The following is a 15,053-nucleotide window of genomic DNA, read 5'->3' as shown; positions in this document are numbered from 1 at the left end:
TATGGGCCACACTTACATTTAATATTCATTGTCTATGACATTCAAATTTAACTGTCTGTTTTCTCCATTAATTTGCTGAGTCTGGCCCCAGACACAGATGGGAATCCACCCAGGGGTGGAGCCCTCAGCTATAGCCCTAGTGCCACCACACCTTCTGTCCTTGGCTAGCTGGGCCCTCCATTCTGAGACTGACTGACCTTGGAAGAAAGGGAAGGGAACCTAGTTTGTGGCCTAGGCAGATAACTAAGTCTCAACCAGCTCCTCTGCTGTGGGGGTAGTGACACCAGGCAGTGGGGGAGAAGTGACACAGTGCCATGGTGATGTCAACATTTGATGATATCTGTTTGGGTGGGTGGGAGGCCGGGGTGGGGGACAACTGGGGTAGGTGGAGTAATCATCAGATTGGGGATTCGCTCAAGAATTCTGATTCAGCCCCTCCTGGCCCCTGTGCTTCTGGGGGCTGAAGCATGGGAGAGGAAAGGTAAGATCCTCTTGTTCATGGACTCCAGCTCAGAGACATCACAGGCAGGGAGGACCAGCACTGGAACATCTGTACCCTGGGTGTGTTGCTGGCAAAAATAGTCCATTTGCTCTCTGTACCTGGCTGGTGCTGACCCCTACAACACCCGGGCTGCTCCCCTTCCTCAGACCGGGCTGGATTTTGGTTTCCTGGAAACACTTTATGATAAATTTGCAGGGCCTTATGGCTACTTTGGAGACCACAACCAGCATGAGGTGCCAAGGAAACAGTCTGCTGGGAGAGATGGAGATGGCAGGAGAGTTTGGTTTCGCTCTTCTGCGAGCCTCAGTGAGGCTGTTCTGTGTGGTTGTGTGCAAGGTGAGGAAAGAAAGCTCTGGAAGGCTCCTGTGTCCTGAGCCAATAACCCCATCAGCTCAGAGATGTGACTAGGTTCCTCTTTTCTCTAGGTCTCACACATCTATGAGGGGGTTGTATTTAAACAGTACAGGTGGGTACACCTGGTGAGTCCTGCAGGGAGGGAAAATGCTGGGCCATGGCCTGGGATCCCGGGGTCATTAGGTTTTAGGTGCAGCAGAGGATCCCCACATGGTCCATTAGAAGAAGTATCTCACTGGAAGGGAATGTAGGCCACTCTGAATGTTCCTCACCTAAGTTAGGGGCAGACCAGTGGTGTCAGGGGAACCTGGCCAGCTGCTGCAGGGCCACCTTGCAGAAAACTCAGAACCAGAGTTCAAGCCTAGCACAAGTGGTGGTCAGCAGGTGGGAGGAATTCAGAGGCCAGCGTTAGGTCATCAGAATATCAGAGATCAGTATTTATGTGCCACAGGCTGGAAACAGCGCCCCCAAGAGGCAGCGAACAGAGCGGAGATTTCCTCCCTACCACTCCCTCCCCGATCCCTGAGTTTACAAACCCACCAGAGAAGTTCATGATGAGCATGAGTGTGAGTGAGGGGTAATGAGTGTATGAATATGTTTATCCAGCACACTTGGGAATGAGTGGCTGACAAATGTCAGCCCCAAGCTGGGGGCAGGTAGTAAGGACAGAGGTTCTCAGGGAGAAACCACTTTTTATTGCTAACTGCAGCTACAGAAAGAGCAACAGGTGTTTGGAGGCATCGGCACGTCCCTGAGACTGCCACTTGGATTGCCACTGTCTGCCATTGCACAATCAGGGGCCTCCGGGGTGACCATGTGTGTGCAGAGGGAGTTCAGTGCATACACACAGGGGTCAGTAGAGCATGTGAAGGGACCAGAGCGCATGTGTGTAAATGTATGTGTATATTTGTGTCCATAGGAGTGTATCTTGGCTTCCTCCTTCTGTTATGATAGCACTTACTGACCACCTACTCACTCACTGCTGCCCAGGCTGTGAAAAGCAGGGGTGGCCAGGGTTCTGGAAGCAGGCTCAGGTTGGCTGCATTCTGTTGAGGATGGAGGTGGTAGTGATATTCTTTGCATAGCAATTGAGGCTAGGGGTGCCAGACCACTCTGGGACCTGTATTTTGCTGCAGTGCTCTCTGGTGGACACTTCCTAATTTCCAGGCAAGAAAGCTTGTGCAGCTGGGTGGCATGTTAGCAAAGTGGACACAGCCCTGCACTCCTGGGGCTGACATTCCAGGGAGGAAAAAAATCAATGAGCAAAAACAGTACATAATTTTAAGAGCAAGTTTCATGTCTTTCTGACATATTCTTGTCTCCTTTTGTTTTTCTTTATGGGGAGGAGGAGCAGGAGTCGTGTCCACCTTTGAATACCATGTGGACAAAGGATGCCTAAAGCCTGTCCTCACGAGCACTGACTGCCAAAACCATAGAGAGTAACATGCAGGCCATGGCATCTCTGCCTGGCCTGCCATGTGGTATATGTGGGCAGACTGAAATGCTGGGAGAAGGTCCTCTTCTTGGATATAAGTTTTCTTGTGATCTTAGAAAACTTTTTCTATCCTTTATTTTCTGTACATCTTCCTTTGTTTTTTATGACTACCATTGTGAGGTATAGACTTAGCATTTTCAATATTTCCTATTCCATCTGGCTGAGTCTTCTTAGGTATAATTTTTATTGATTAAACTCTTTATTATGTGAATTAATCTGACCTATGTAACATCTCCCATACGTGAGCATTCATATCATTTCCATTCAGCACATAATGGTTGATTTTCTCCCTTCATTTTGAGAGTCTGTTGTCTCAGACGAGTAAATAAAAGGGAATTATTGTTTCAAGCCTGTGTATGAAGATTTTGATACACATTTCTTAATTGGCTGGAATGCAACATTGGTTTTCATTTTAGAGTTTATTTTATAATAAATAATTTCTCATTCTTATGAATTGCAAATAATCAATTTTCCTTTATAATGTCTTCTACTATTTCTAAGCTTGCAGATTCCTTTCTTCCCTACAAGTGGGATATTCAGTCATGTATCCAAGTCTATCTTGTTTTTCTGGGCTTGGTTTGCTATTGTCTGTGGTGCTGGGGCACATTGGCAAGAGGAGAAAGTACTGGCTACACCCCAAAGTTCCATAACTCCAAAGGATTACTGCATTTCCCCGCCCTGTTTATTTTTCTTGGAATCTCTTATCTTCTCCCTGTCCCAGCCTGTGAACCCGTGTCCCTGCCCTGCCCATGCCCCAGGCAGTGGCCTCTCCACTAGTATCACAAAGTTGATGGAAGCATCTTTTTTCTGCCTCTCTGCCAAGTGCCAAGTACCCGAACCAGGCTCCTGCAACCTGTCCCTTCATTCCACATTCTTCTTGTGCCTGTGTGTTCCCAGATGTGTCACTCACCACTCTCCAGCCTTCTCCCATCTAAGGGGCAGCTATCTGGACTCTGCTCTTCTTTGCACCTCCAGAAACTTCAGAAAAATTCATTTCTCCTGGCTCACAGAGCATATTTTGGTGCTATGCAGCACATGTGGCCTATGGCACCTGTCTGGCAGGCAGCTGGGAACATTTCCAGTGGAGACACATGCCTGATCATGTGCTTGCTCACATCATGTCAGTTCTGGCAGTGAACACTGCTGCCCTGGACCAGAATAGAGAGGATGGGAGGGTGGGGTAAGGAGAGAACTGTGCTAAACTCTGCAAGAAGGCTCGGGGTAAGGGAGTGAGTGGAGAGAGGAGTTAGGGTGTATTTTAAGGGAACATCAGGCAGAACCTGATGGCTTGGATGTTGCAAAAGGGTAAGGTGAGCCTGACCTTGAAGTTTTAGGCTGAAGCAATAGAGGAGGACACAGGAATGACCTCTGACCTCTGCTCACTCTGTATTTTGTTGCAGGGCTGTGAGCATTGTGATCCCTCACTGAGCCAGTGCCTTGCTATCTGAAAATTGAGAAGTCACTCAGAAGATACTGGTAAGCCTTGATGGTTGGCCTGGCTGTTTCTCATCCAGCAGGAGACTTACAGGAAAACTACAAACACACTTGAGCACAGGACTGAAGAGCTCATGAGAGCAAAAAAAAAGGCCCAGCAGGGTGAGAACATAGTGAATGGAGTAAGTGTCATGGGATGTAATGAGTGCATCTAAGTATACACCTATGTGAGGATGTTTGTGGGGGGAGGATGTGAGTGTGTATGTGTGCACAGGTATGCAAGAGAGCAGATAGGTGTAGGAGTGTGTATGTGTAAGAATGTGCATGTTAGATAAGAGGTGGAAGTGGAGGTGAGATGACTGGGTGTATGTGCATGTAAGACTAGGGATGTGCACAAGCGTGAGTGAGCAAGGGGATGTGCCCTGTCTGGTGGCCTGGTCTGGATCTGTTCTGTGGGAAGCTTTAGCTTCAAGGGATTCAGCTGCCATCCCTCAGCCCTGATATTCCTGCCACACCAACACGACCAACTCTAAGTGTGCCTGGTCATCAGGCCAGCTGAGTGCCCTGAGCATTAAGAGCTGGCCCTGAAGCTGAAAGGTGAGGTCTTAGAAGGCAGATGTGGCTCAGCATAAAGAGAAGCACGAGAACAGAGTGCAAGGAGCCTCCCATCTCCCGAGGCAGGACAGTGGGTGGCAGCCTGGCAGGAGTGTCCAGGAGTGGCCAGGGAGCTTGAGCAAAACTTCTTTGCTTTGACAGCATTGTAGGTGCTGTCCATCCCATACATCCACAACCTAAATTTAGCAATGTTATTTGGAAGGTCTCTAAAGATAAAATTAAAGATCTCAAGCTAAGATTACCTGGGCTTGTAAAGGGCTCTAACCCTGAAGACAATTACCTGCACAGGAGATACAGATAGACAGGAGGAAGAGCCCCGTGAAAATGGAGCAGAGGCTGGAGGGAGGCAAATGCCTGGAGCTATCAGGAGCTGGCAGGGGCAGGAAGGAGCCTCCTTTAGAGCATCCCAAAGGAATGAGGCACTGCCCCGCTGATTTCAGACCTTTGACCGAGAGCCAGAAGAGGATAGATCTGTGTTACTCCAGGTCCCAGTCAGTGGTTAATGCCACTGGCAGTCCTGGAAAGCAGCATAGCCGTGCACCTGCTGCCTACCTGTCCTGGACCTTGGCCTGCTGCCTCTCCCAGTTTTCTGGCTCCCGGAGCAAACATTTTCATCTTTCCTGATGATGTGGTATTTTACCTCCATATCTCCAAAAGGCAAGCACACACTGCTTTTCAGTTTCTCAGGTTTGGAGTCTATCTATTGAATCCACTGTAGAGAAAAAGGACTGAGTGCTTTTGTCCCTGGCCCCTCTGACAGCTTGGCTGCTGCCTGTACCTCGCCCACCTCCCCATACAGTAGTGATGCCATTTCTCTGAGATCGATAATGTAAACATGCCTCAAAGCTGAGCTCTTAATACATTATTTCTCTCTTGTCTCCTGCATCAACATGCTTTCCCCCAGAGGTAATAATGGTCTTTTTTTTTATTCACTTAGTTTCCTGCCCACTGAACACTAATACCATCCCAAATGCTGTCCTAATCTTGTAACCACATCAGGATTGTTAAAGAGATCAGGACTGTTAAAGACATCAGCATTCTGCTAATTTTGTCCCTATAAGGAAATTGCTTTGACCTGGCCTGGCTGTCTGGAACCTGGTGCGGGTCTCTTCATCTCCAGCCTGTCCCAGGACTTCTGAATTCTCTCTTGTTTTTTTCCTGCCTCGCTCCTTTATCTGGCAGAGCAAATCCTCCTGATGAGGGTGTGTGGGAGCTGCCTCCGAGTCTGTAAATAGGCTCATTCTGCGCTGCTCTGAGCTGGCATGTTGATGTGTGTCGGGTCTGGGAGGGCTTGATTCTCTGTGAATGTTTAGTTATGGGTCCTCCTTTTCCAGCATCCTGCCTTGCCATTATGAATAATGACATTTAGATTCTTGATCTTCTGTGTGAAATGTGTTTGTCATTGTTTTATTTCTGATTTACTGGAAGTTGGCCAGATTTCCTCTTTGTTCCCTGTATTCTGAGTCGCTGTAATTATGACCCTTGCTATGGGTTGAAGCTCATCTGTGGGGCTATGTTCTTAGTGGCCCACTGAGTCTGGAGCTTGTGCCCAGATTAAGCAGTGTAGACTGCCATCCAAGTGTCACTGAGCAGGCTGATTAAATGACACAACTTTCGTCTGACAGCCCTAAGGGGTGGAGTCTGAATCTGGTTCCTCCAGAGGCCTCTCTCCTTGTGGCTGTCTTCCCATGTCCTCATATGGTTGTCCCTCTGTGTGTGTCTGTCTCTGGATCTCCTCTTCTTGTAAGGACCCTGGTCAGATTGGATCAGGGCCAGGCTAATGACCTCATTACACCTGTCTCCAGAATAGTCACACTCTAAGATCCTGGGGACTAGATTTAGCACAAGGATTTTGATGCACAGTTCAGCTCAGGAAAGGTCTTCCATAGGGAGCATTTACTGAATTATTTCTTGGATGTTTCCTCCTTTTTCTTAGTTTGATCTTTCTCTCTCTCTCTCTCTCTCTCTCTCTCTCTCTTTATGTGTCTCTCTGACTTTGTCTCTTTGGTTCATATTTCTGTTTTATTTTGAGGTTAGGCCTTGTTAAACTACCCAGTGTAGTCTTGAACTTATGACTTTACTGCCTCAGCCTTCTGAATAGCCACCACCCTCAGCCTCTGTCATTAAAATGTCAGCCTCTGGACTGGTCCTCTATTTTCTTTGCATGCTTTCTCTGCCTCAGGTCCATATTTCCCCACTTGTCACTCCTGTGATTCCAATTTCTTCTGTCTTCTTCTGTCTCCCTGAGTGCTGTTTTCTTGACTCTGGTCTTTCTTCACTTCCTGCTCCTGTCTCCTTGCTCCCAGAGTGTACTTGTCACCATGGGAGCTTCTGCCCTCTGGTCTTCGAGGATGTTTTCTTCTTTAGTCTCAGCACTCTGGGTGACAACAGATGATCTTATCTGGGTGGGGTAGCTCCAGGATGGGTGCTCCATTTAGGGTGGTACTTGAGTCTGAGTGAGATTTTGGGTAATTCCATTGGCCACTGGTCTCTTTTCCTAAGAAAACTTTTCCATCCCACAGGAGACTGGCTGCCTGGAAATTTGTCCTGAAGCCCCGGCTCCAGGACAGATGGTTCTCTGGAGTACAAGCCACCATGTTATTGATGCACAGAAAAATAATTCCATGCTCAAACCCCATCCTGAGAGCCAGGAGCATGATCTGGAGATGCAGCTGCTCCAGAATGGGGCTTGGGGCAAATACTTGTCCATTTATAGCCCTGCATTGTTCCTTCAAGCATTTGAGCCTGCAGGTCAACCATTACAGTCTCAATGACATTGCTGTCCAAGAGTTCTGTTTTCCTGGTCTCCTAAGTCAGTTGCTGCTCATCCATCTGTGAAGCACCTTCAGAATTTTGTTCTTTCTACACGTTCTCCAAAACCTAAAAGTGTTCTGAAAAATAAAGCCTATTAAAATATGTATAATTATTCTAACAATGGCATCTGGAAATAGAATATTTACCCAGTGCTTTTCCACATTTTATTCCTGTTTCCCCACACCCAGTATGCAGCAGTTTCATCCCCTTATGTCCAAAATGGGACTAGAGGGAGGGTGCCAAGCCAGGTCTGCCTGTTGGGATGTGGTACTGACCTGGGAAGGCCTGTGGGTTTGACCCTTACCCTCTGCCTATGCAGGTCATTCTGTGAAAGTGATGGCCTGGGCACACTGACCTATCCTGCCAACCATGAAAGCTTTGCAAGCCTTTTATCCTTGGTGGTTTTCTGTTGGGCTAGTTGCTTGGAACCGAGGCTGTCACAGCTATGAGCTTTGTACCTTTAATTTCTCTGGGGAGAGAGAGAGAGAGGAATGGTTTCTCTACCAGCTCAACATGCAATGGATCAGAGCTTGTCTGAATCCCAGAGATTTGGAGGCAAAAGGCCCAGGAGAGGAAGCAGCCTGCCCCTCAGTGATGGAGGAGCTTCCCAGCTCAGTCAGCCCAGATGCCACGTGGTTTTTGAAGGTAGCAAGATAAGTCCTCCCAGGGCTGCACCAGGGTCACTTTGTTCTGACCTGTGGCCCTGATTGCTCATCCTTCACTCAGCCCTGACTTATGGGCTTTCATCCACTATAAAAGGACATGGGCATCCTTTGCACCTTCTTTGGTGTAAGTTTTTCACAGTCTAGGGCTTGATTCTCCCATGAGTGTTCTCCCTGTCTCCTGAAAGCTGATCTTCCCTTCCAGGAAGAGTACACATATCCCAGCCCCAGGCCCCCAGGGGTAAAGTGGTCCCCAGGAACCACTGGTGTCTACTTGCTGGTTTGCCTTCACTTAGAGGGAAAAATCTAAAACACACTTGGTAACTTGCTATTTTTCACATTCCTGTCAACAGACATAATGGGCATTTATGGCAGTACCTCTCCTGGGGACAAATTACCAAAAGCACCCTATCTTAGGGGACAGAAGTCAGATAGGCTGAGCTGCATTTTTTACTCAGGTCCCTGGCATTTAGTTGACTAGCTGGGAAGAGCCCTTCTCAGGCTCCCTGGTTTCTGGGGGCTGTGGAGCAGAAGCCCCTGCTCTGTGCTGGCTGGTGACCAGAGGCTGCCCCGAATTTCCTCGTCATAAGGATCCTCCCAGAGAGGCCACTCATGTCATCAGTGCCAGCAGGGGAAAAGCCTGCTGGTAAGATCAACCCACAAGGGTACTTAGCACAGTCTTCTTCAATGGGGCCACAAAGGAACTTGGTATGCACCACTGCCCTTAGGGTAGTGATCGAGAGAAGAACACAGAACAAGTGAGGATGATTGTTCAGTGGGTGTCTGGGATGAGTTTGCTCCTGGATGGCCTGGGGTATAGGGACCAGGAGCCTGATTCCAGCACCAGAGGCTATGACAGATATGACAGATACTGGGTAAGCTCTCACCTCTGTCTTCTCCACCAAGGTTGGAGGAGGACCATGGATGCAGTTGTGTTCTTGGGTGAGGGCTTCCCTGGACCACACTGGCCAATGTGTTGAGCATAGATCCTGAGGAGCTGGCAGTACATCAAGATTCTGCAGGGAAGCAGGAGCCCAGGAAGGGTATGGAGTCACAGATACATTTTAAGGCTGACTCTGGCTGTGAATGAGCAGAAAAGGAAGGGACTGAGCACACACTGGGCCTGGTGAGAGTTCAGTGTGGGTCAAGGGGTGAGAATCCAGCTGCTGCCAAGGACTAAAGATACATAGAAGGGTGGGGTATCTGTAGATGATCATCTGTAGAGGTGACCAGAGGAGGATCTCAGGGTGAGGACCCAGGCAAATGACTTCATGTGACTGAGCAGGATCCTCTCATTGGAAATAGAAGGGTGCTAATCAAGGACAGCAGAGACACAGGGACCCTGCCCAAGTGTTCAGGCAGGCAGATACTACCGCCTGTGCCTTTTTGGGAAGGAGATACATTCAGTGTCATTGTCTGTCCATGGGCTGGGGCACAGGAGCTGTCCAGGGGAACTTGATCTGTCTGGGTGCTGTTGCAGGGCAGTGCAGGTGGCAGCACTGGAGGTATGCAGTTGTGCGCAAGGCTCATCTCTCTGCCAAGACAGATAATGATTCTCTCATCCTGCCAAACTCAATAGCAAGTATGGGCATCCATTTTGCTTCTGGACACCCTTGTGAGCCACGGTGTCTTATCTCTTTCTTTTTCACTGTGTGTTAACTGCTGTATTTAATCTCTGGTAAATGATTGCAGCATAGACATGACAACTTAGCCTTCAGTGGCATTTATTTTTTCTTCCTGGCCAAAGGCTGACATATAAAACTCAATTTGTTTTGAAGACAGCCAAGTGAGTGCATGTTGGTTTCAAAGACAAAGGGTCACAGCGCTTCCAGATCTGGAAGAGAGTTCATGTTGGGCTCACATCACTAGAGGCTGGTCTGCTTCCACCTGGGGGATTGAAATGGTGGGAGAGGAGGCACTGGGTCCTGTAGACACAGCCTCTTCCACCTTTGTGGGCTGGGGCTGGACTGAGAGCTATACAGTCCTACTGCTTCCTCCCTCCCTCCTCTCTGCTGTCATGGGCTTCCCTCTCTGTGATGGGGATGTCTGTCCTGGGGCCAATGACCTGTATGATGGCCTGGCTTCTCTGGTCCCACTAGTACACAGGATGGCACTGTGGATTTCAAGCTTAGCACGGCCTTACTCTCTCAGTGTTGGTTCTGTAGTCTGCTAATGTCATCTATTGGGAACTGAGGTCTCTAGTCTACCAATTGGTATTAGAGTCATTGAAAATCGTGTAGCCATTAGAAGGTGTCACACAGAATGCCGCTATTGTACAGGTTGCTGCAGCATCTGAAGTCTTTCTCCGAAGCCCTGGCTGTCTGATAGCTGTAGGCTGGCCTGAAATCAAATAACCTTCTTCTTACAGGTAAGGCTCTGATTGCTTGTCAAGGTACAGGCTGGGAGCACAACTGGGCACATGATCCCACTCTCAGCAAGGGGTCCTCCGTGATGGGGAGAGAGTAAGCTTCCAGGCTGCCCAGCTAGTCTCAGAATCACAAATGAACGGCTGGGGCACTCTTTCTAGAGGGGCTGTCAGTTCAAATTAGGCTCCAAAGCTTATGGTACAGTTGGTAGATGTCACTTAAAAATGAGAATAATGTAGGCACATCCCAGAGCATCCGTTCTGTTGAATGACATAAAGAAGGTCCCTTTATAGAGTGGTGGTGACATATCTGTCACAGCTTTACTTCTGTCCCACCAGAAGGAGAGGCCTGGATCATAGGTCACACAGCAGTATAGACAAGGAATTTTGTCAGGGAAGGCAGGTCACTGCATTCTGGTGCCTCTGCTCAGGTTGGCAGGTAAAGATAGCCCAAAATGCATTTTCCCTGATCCTTCTCCATGTTGCTGGCTGAGCTTGTCAGGTGGGTGAATGGGAGAAGATGTGCTTCACTAGGACTGAGGACTCCATCCTTCACTTCAGGGATACCCTGGCTCCTGTCACTACTGTTGTTTTCCCAACCCATATCTGATCCTTGTCCTATTCCATGTATCTCCTGATCTGTGTGTTGATCCCCACTTTTGTTTGCCTAAACTAAATGGGAAACTCCAGGATCCTGGTATTTGAGGCAGAGATATGTACAACTGTATAAAAAGAGAAGCTATACTTAATCAGTGTTGTGGTTTAAATCTAAAATTTAAATCTGAATGTCTCACATTTAAAGGTAGGGTCAAGTCAAAAGGGATGGGGTCCTTGGGAGACTGATTTGGAAAGATGTAGCCCTTCCTTTTTTCATCCAGTTCCCTTCCCTTCCCTTCCTTTTCCTTCCCTTCACTTTCTTTCTCTCTTCCTCCTTCTTTTCCTCTGGTCTCTGTCTCTCCTCCTTTCTGGTGTGCCTCCCCACTCCCTTCCTGGCTGCCATAAGATCAGCAGTTTTCTTTCATCATGCACTTACCCCATATATTTCTGCCTTGGGATTAGCTGGCTTTTGACCAAGTGCACTAGAATCTGTGAGCCAATTATTGGTTATTTTATCCCATCAATGGAATAGTGACTAAGACAGATATTGGTACGGAGAGTAATGTTGTGACTGTACCTGATCATGTAGTTTAGATGCCTGTGGATGACGAGGAGGAGGAGGTCAGAAGTTTTGAAGAAGCAGGCCAGAGAAGCCAAAGAGTATTGGCAGCAGTGTGTTACATGTAATACTGGTCAGAGAACAGAAGACCAAAGTATTGGTAGGGATGTGGACAGTAAAGACCAGGATCAATATGCTTCAGTTGGGAACAAGGACTCCATTGGCAGTTGGACTACAGGCTATATGTGTTACTCTCTGGCAGAAATTTTTTTCTACATTTTACCCATGTTTTAAGACTTTTTGGGAGATTGAGATTAAATATGGTTTACTGATTAACCTGGTGAAGGAAATTTCAAGGCAGCCCAACATCAGGCTGTGGTACGGGTGCTTCTGACTGCCTTTATCCAGCTCTACAGTGAGAATCAGGAGCAAATGAATCGAAAAGTTTAAAGTTCACCAGAAAGGAAACACCTTCAATGTTTTGGCAAAGGAGTACATGCCTTCTGAAAAGTTTGGTACAGTTGTACATTGGTTTATGAATGCCTCTGCTTATGAACCAACTTTGGTAAAATTTTGTTTTTGTTTGCAAACTCTATCAGTGACAAGCATGACTGTGTCCATCTTTCCTAAACAAACACATATATGGCCATCTTTTCCAGAATTGGTGAATGAATTAAGTTTGTGAACTGAGGTACTATTATATTAAAAAGAAGCCAAATACTATTATATTATACTAAAAAGTATACTATACTATACTACTATATTATATTATACTATGATATTAAAAAGAAGCCAAATACTTTACACGGAGACAAGAAGAAAAATTCCTCTGAGGGCATCTCAGCAAGACCTCAGCCATCACAGACTCAAAGTTGCAAAACCATAACCCTTTCATTTGAGAAGGGAGTTTCTGGGATATTTGCTCACTCACAGCTGCCTAAAGAAGTAGTTTTGGTTATTTTTTTCCATTGTTGAGCAAAATACTGGACACCAAAAGTTATGGGAGAAAAGATTTGTTTCAGCTCACAGTTTGTAGAAGTTTCAGTACATTTTAACTCTCATCTTATTGCCATGTCCTAGATGCTGGACGTGGGGCTACGGTATTTAATGTTGGATTTTCTGACTTTCAGTCTATAGTCTGGTTCCTTTCTATCCCCTTATTCTTCCCTTTTGGAATAGAAACATTTACTCTGAGCATTATATGTTGGAAGTACTTAATTTTCTTTTTGATTTTCACAGAACTCACAGCTCAGGGTTTGCTTCAATGTTAGAGGATGCTTTGGTCTTGGACTTTTCAGCAATGTTAGAACTTGTAAGCCTGTGGCATCTCTTTAAGGTAAACTAAATACACTTTTCATATAGGATGAACATAAACCTTCTGGAGGCTAACAGCAGAATTCTATCATTTAAACCTAAAATGCTGCCCAAAAATCTCATGTTTGGTGTTGGAGGCTGCCCAGAAGGGATGGGACACTTAGGGAATGACCTGAAAGGGTATATTCTTGTCCCTAATTCCTCCCACCTTTTCTCTCTGCTTCCTGATTGCCATGGAATGAGCTGCTTTTCTCCACAATGCCCTTCCACTGTGTTTTTTTCTTAGAATCAGCAGACTTTGGACTGAACCCACTGGCAACTGTGATCATAAAATCTCCTCTAATTTGCAGGTGTTGGGTATTTTGTCCCAGTGACAGGAAATTGCCTAGGACAATCAGTCATTTAACTAACCTTTGTTGACTGACCATAAGTCTAACATGTTTGTAGAGCAAGGGACGTGGCCTTTTATGAAGATCAGTGAAAGCTGTGACAGAAGGATGAGGCACTGTGGTTTCCCTGAGGCTTAAGGTATAACTCACTCCAAGAACCAGAGGATTCATGCAGTGGGGATGTGGTGTCTGGGGCAAGAGAGATGGGAGATGAGGTAAGGTAAGTCTCTGACGTTTAGGGTAGAGCCACAGAAGCTAGCAGTACTGGCCTCTGTCCTTTACCTCCTTGGAGGCTGCCTTTCCAGCACCTGCTGTTAGCAGGGCACGTAAAGCCCAGGGACAGAGGGAGAAAGCATCTTCTTCTTCAACAGCGGAAGTCAGAATGGTGTAGCTGAACACCCCATGGAGGAGGTGTACAGCTGTTCACTTTCTTGAGGGACCAGGCTGCTCACCCTGCTGCAGCAAGAATCCATCTCCAGCAGTGTACTCAGTCATCATATACAGGCAGGCACAGCCAATGCAGGCTGAGGACGGCATGCCCATTACAGCCCTCAAACCCTCACAGTGTGGGCAGAGAACTCAGCAAACACTTTCCCTGCCTCTGGAAGGTTTCTGAGATAGATTAGTGTTAGGGGTCACGGCAGGGTGCAATGTGAGTGAATCACACCACAAACTTTCCATGGGCCCATTCTGAGACACTCATTCATGGGAAACCACTATCTTCCTCAGGGGCAGAGGAGACAGAATAGTGTCACATGGACACCAAAGGTGGGCATTCTGTGGGAGCAGGGAGTAGTGGGATCTGTGATGGGAAGATATGTCCCCAAGGCACAGTGGTCCAGGGTTCTGGGTGCTAAGCCTGAGGTGTCAGGTGCACAGCTCAGCAATGAAGGGTCACCAACTTGGACAAAGGGCAGGTGTCTAGGCTACTATGGGAAGCCCCCAGAATGTCTGCCCAAGGCAGAAGCTGTCCTGGAAATTTCTGTGTCTTATTGCTCATTCCAGAGTGGAAGACACTGGGCAGTAGAAGCTTGCCTCTCCACCAGGAGTAGTGTGCACACTGGTGTCTTGTGCCTCAGAAGAGCAGAGTGTGCACACGGGTGTGACCAGGGCCTGCCTATGAGTACAAACCTGGCAGGAGCAGGTAATGCCTGACCCAGAGTGAAAAGATGACTAGCAACTGGGAGGGTGGCAATGGAGGAAGGCAGTTGATCTCTACAACCATTTGTTGGGAAATTGGCCTGTGTCTGGAACTGTGTCAAGTCCTAAGGACATAGCAGTAATGGTTGTTTCTGATAATAGTTCTAATCAAGCTGAATGATTCAATGAGAATCCTATGACAATGCTGATGTGAAAGTGGTCATGGTCATGGAGTTGGTGATAGTGGGGGTTATGAAGGTGGTGATGATGATCGTGATGATGATGATGTTGGTGGTGCAGATGCTGCTGATGGTAATATCGGGCTTGGTAACAGTAGGCATGGTGACAATAGGCAGTACTGGTGGTGCTTACAATGGTGATGGAAGTGACTATCAGTGTTACACATGTGTGTCTGGTACTGAGAAATCTCTGAATGTCTATTAGCTCCTCATTTTTTTCCATGGCAGCTCTTCACTGGAGCAGGTGTTCATTTCTTGGGAGGGAAGCTACTTTGATTGTATCAGTGACAAATGCTGCTTGGGGAGAGTAGGGTAGAAATTCTTATCTATTAATTAGTTTTGGATTCTCCCTCTGCTTTCTGGTAATGACCTTTCCAGGTCTTTAGAAGTAATCTGAGCCCTCTTCACACACTGCTAAATTTGCCTGAATGGGGTTTTTAGCCTAGGTCTAGGGAGGAATCCGTCCATCAGAATCCTCTTGGGAGCATGTCAACATCCCTGAGCAGAAGCCAGGTGGAGAGTGAGGAGGTCTAGGGTCTTAGTGGCACAGGGCAGAAGCTGGTCTGATGGTGGG

At 47.3% G+C, this 15,053-nt stretch overlaps 1 long non-coding RNA gene across 2 annotated transcripts; it reads left to right on the top strand.

The window, feature by feature from the left end:
- The first annotated feature begins 3,512 nt into the window (after window positions 1-3,512).
- Window positions 3,513-7,352, top strand: LOC134471722 (uncharacterized). Of its 2 annotated transcripts, none has more exons than XR_010041311.1 (3): window positions 3,513-3,656; window positions 3,752-3,967; window positions 6,923-7,352. It is a non-coding gene; the product is annotated as an uncharacterized LOC134471722 (long non-coding RNA). The 2 variants fall into 2 exon arrangements; XR_010041312.1 differs by having other exon boundaries at window positions 3,752-3,947; window positions 6,923-7,351.
- The last annotated feature ends 7,701 nt before the right edge of the window (window positions 7,353-15,053 follow it).

Source organism: Cavia porcellus, unplaced genomic scaffold (assembly GCF_034190915.1).
Source record: "Cavia porcellus strain 051 isolate PalLab524CR breed Dunkin Hartley unplaced genomic scaffold, mCavPor4.1 scaffold_19, whole genome shotgun sequence".
In the NCBI taxonomy this organism is placed as follows: Eukaryota; Metazoa; Chordata; class Mammalia; order Rodentia; family Caviidae; genus Cavia; species Cavia porcellus.
Note: the sequence above shows the minus strand (reverse complement) of the source record. Positions and strands in the feature narration are given on the sequence as shown.